The sequence below is a fragment of the Coregonus clupeaformis genome, chromosome 6 (genome assembly GCF_020615455.1).
Source record: "Coregonus clupeaformis isolate EN_2021a chromosome 6, ASM2061545v1, whole genome shotgun sequence".
In the NCBI taxonomy this organism is placed as follows: Eukaryota; Metazoa; Chordata; class Actinopteri; order Salmoniformes; family Salmonidae; genus Coregonus; species Coregonus clupeaformis.
In genome coordinates, this window is record NC_059197.1 from 36,438,432 (window position 1) to 36,442,922 (window position 4,491).

Below are 4,491 nucleotides of genomic sequence, written 5' to 3' on the forward strand. Positions count from 1 at the left end.
TCTAGAGAGAGAGAGAAGAACAGTAAGTTGGCAAGTCTAGAGAGAGAGCGAGAAGCACAGTAAGTTGGCAGGTCTAGAGAGAGAGAGAGAGAAGCACAGTAAGTTGGCAGGTCTAGAGAGAGAGAGAAGCACAGTAAGTTGGCAGGTCTAGAGAGAGAGAGGCACAGTGAGTTGGCAGTTCTAGAGAGAGAGGCACAGTGAGTTGGCAGGTCTAGAGGGAGAGGCACAGTGAGTTGGCAGGTCTAGAGAGAGAGGCACAGTGAGTTGGCAGGTCTAGAGAGAGAGGCACGGTGAGTTGGCAGGTTTAGAGAGAGAGGTACAGTGAGTTGGCAGGTCTAGAGAGAGAGGCACAGTGGGTTGGCAGGTCTAGAGAGAGAGGCACAGTGTGTTGGCAGGTCTAGAGAGAGAGGCACAGTGTGTTGGCAGGTCTAGAGAGAGAGGCACAGTGAGTTGGCAGGTCTAGAGAGAGAGGCACAGTGTGTTGGCAGGTCTAGAGAGAGAGGCACAGTGTGTTGGCAGGTCTAGAGAGAGAGGCACAGTGTGTTGGCAGGTCTAGAGAGAGAGGCACAGTGAGTTGGCAGGTCTAGAGAGAGAGGCACAGTGTGTTGGCAGGTCTAGAGAGAGAGGCACAGTGAGTTGGCAGGTCTAGAGAGAGAGGCACAGTGTGTTGGCAGGTCTAGAGAGAGAGGCACAGTGTGTTGGCAGGTCTAGAGAGAGAGGTACAGTGAGTTGGCAGGTCTAGAGAGAGAGGCACAGTGAGTTGGCAGGTCTAGAGAGAGAGGCACAGTGAGTTGGCAGGTCTAGAGAGAGAGGCACAGTGAGTTGGCAGGTCTAGAGAGAGAGGCACAGTGAGTTGGCAGGTCTAGAGAGAGAGGCACAGTGAGTTGGCAGGTCTAGAGAGAGAGGCACAGTGTGTTGGCAGGTCTAGAGAGAGAGGCACAGTGTGTTGGCAGGTCTAGAGAGAGAGAGGCACAGTGTGTTGGCAGGTCTAGAGAGAGAGGCACAGTGTGTTGGCAGGTCTAGAGAGAGAGGTACAGTGTGTTGGCAGGTCTAGAGAGAGAGGCACAGTGAGTTGGCAGGTCTAGAGGGAGAAGCAAAAAGCACAAGAGAAGCATGAGATGACTGCTGTGTGGAACACTTTTTTCTCCTCTAGTACACCAGGTTTTAATGATAGAAACAGAGGAAATATATCTATCTGCTGAATGTAATTGTCCAAATTTCTGTTGTGAGAGAAAGAAAAAGTACAGATTGAAAGTATGTTGCTGTGCAAAATATGTATTGATACCCAATGGATATGGAAGATTCAGTGACTACATGTGAAGCCAATTTGATTGGGATTCATCACCAGTAGCACATTTTTATTTCCTGATGATGGTAGTAAATGGTCATTGTTCCTGTATAGCAACCCTTTAACAGTGGTCATCAGCAAGCCACACCTGTGAATAAACCACTTCTTCAATCTGAGAGCCTGGTCATTGTGCTGTGTCCTTCCAGTGGGAGTACAGTAGGACAATCTGGGATTTACAAACAGCAACCACAGTAGCAGCAATAACAACATCCAGCCAGTAGATGGCAGTATAAGATAATCTGTACCAGATCCAGAAGCTAGTAACACAACACACAAACACAATATACATTTCAGCATGTTGAGTTTCAACTATTGAGATACCTTTTAAGTTTATGCGGTTATAGTCAATTTTTTTGTTGTTGAAAATACGAGTAACATACATATACATATTCTATATGCCAGACTATTAGAAAAACATACTACTAGTTATGTTGAAACTCCTATAAAAAATGGAAAATTCAGTCGCATAAGCGCTTGCTTTATTTTTTAAAATTATAAATACAACAAAAAGGAAAACAATTTTATATATTGGCATAAGTTAATGTAAAACAGCACCAAACAAACAAGGTAAATGCCTCAGAAATTGCAACATACGCAAAAAACAACAGGTAAATACAAATAACTTATAAAATCATATGATATACTTATATCAACAAAATATATTACATACAAATCAACAAAATATTTTACACAAAATCAAAATGCTTTTTTGAAAGCAGTAAGAAACATTGATCAAAAAACAAAATAAAACTGCAGTGCTAATTTCAACACAAATAAAATGCATTTATTTAGCAAAATCCTCCTTACACAAATATTTATGTCAAATATTCAAAAGAAACCCAGTATGTCAAATTCATATTGATGGTTATTATGAACCAAACCAGTAAGATAGATGTTCTATCCTACAGCCACTGTAGCTCTCTGCATGCAGAGCCCCTGGTTTCAGCTAGGCTGCTGTCTGTACCATTACAATGCAAACCCAAACTCTTTGCATATTGTGATTTCTTTTTTTCCTTTTCATCTTACTGTTAACACACACATGTGGCATATTTTACATTGTTGCAATAAAACAAAGTTATAATATTTTCTGTTTATTCAAAATAGTTAAGAATAATTTTTGGATGACTATAGCCTGTTCTTGGTTAGGTTAGCTACATGCCCCAACCTCTCATTTAGCCTGGGTACCAGTCTGTTTGTGCTAACATTCCACTCCTTTCCACTACTTGCCATGCCAAACATCATGTCATGTTTGGCATATGACACAGAGTACAATGAGTGGAATGTTAGCACAAAGGTCTGGATTGCAGGCTTTAACAAACTCATGGTATTGCTAGTTATTATCCAGTGTTTCTACAACTGACGTCTTGCACTACCTTCCTTATCAATCCATTATCTGGAAATACAAACAATGACGACTAAAGAATTCAGTACTAAACCTGACTAGCCTGTGGTAGTAATTTTAAAAGTATATAAAAGTAATTTTAAATCCTTGCCTTTGTTGAAATATAAATAAAATAGTTACCGAACAAGAAATGGAATGGAAATCATTACAAGGACTGTTATTTCCTGTTGATAATGTGAAACGTGATTAAGAAACAAATTACAATTACAATGGACACATTTCACACGGTAAGTAGAGTTCTGAAATTGCCCTTACAGACATCTAAACACATTATCAAATTAACATAGAACAATTTGTCATTTTTGACACGTACATCGATAGACTACTGTTTGCCATGATGGGAGACCAACTATCAGATATTATTACTAACCAACTAACCCTGCATCCCAAATGGCACACTAATCCCTTTATAGTGCACTCCTTTTGACCAGAGCCCTATGGATCCTGATCAAATGTTGTGCACTATAAAGGGAATAGGATACCATTTGGGACGCATACTAAGATATGATGTGAGAGAGTCATGTCACGGTTTGGAACATAGAATTATGGTTCAACTGTCAAAATGGAGACTAAATGGAGATGTCTTGTTCTTTTCAAATATTTTCTGGAAATAAACTCTTTGCATCATCCTTATATACAAGTGTAGTCCCGTGTAGCTCAGTTGGTAGAGCATGGCGCTTGCAACGCCAGGGTTGTGGGTTCGATTCCCACGGGGGGCCAGTATGAGAAAAAAATTAAAATAATGTATGCACTCACTAACTGTAAGTCGCTCTGGATAAGAGCGCCTGCTAAATGACTAAAATGTAAAATGTAATATAACAGTTTAAACTTTTTTCCTAGAAAAGTGTCCCAAGTTTGATATGTATTTGACATACAAATGTTGTATAAATGTAATTAACTGTAGGTTTGTCTTTTTAACAGTTTTTAACAGTTTTAAATATGACTAGTTGAATAAAATCGTACATTCTATATTTTATTTATCATTGTTAAAAGAAACTGTCACTGTAGCACTATAACTGACCTCTTCTTCTAAACTCATCAGTTGAAGTGTTTTTTCTCCAGGTCTTATAACCTATATTTTAACCTGTCTGTCTCTAGGTCTTATGATATACAGTGGGGTCTGAAATTATTGACACCCATGATAAAGATTAGCAATAATTACTGTATAAAATAAATAATTCAAATTCTGAGCTATATTGTATGATAAAAAAATCTATATTATTTTATACTAATACAATTGCTCAGAGAAAGGGATTTTGTTTAACAATTCATATATTTTTTTATTCTAAGAAATGTAGGGGTAGGGTTGCAAAGGGAGGGTATTCCTGGAAACTTTTGGAAGTTTACCAATAAACTACCAGAATTTTGGTATCTTTTAAGGATTTTATGTAATCTCTCACAATAAATTTAGTGGCCCTTTTGGTACTTCAGTTTAGCACAGAAGGTCAAAGATCATACCCCCAAGACATGCTTACCTCCCCTGTTATTGGTAATGGTGAGAGGTTAGCATGTCTTGGGGGTATGATCTTTGACCCTCTGTAACTTTCCCAGTCATCATTATTCAGGATTCATTCAGGATTATCTGTAATCGTGGTAGCATCCACATTAATGTAGAAGTGTTTAGAAACATATTATATTCTTATTTACAATACAAGTTACTCCAAAATGACAGAATACACTGTTTACCATTATTTTCTATTGGGCACAAAATAATCTGAAACACAACCAAAATGAACTGCAA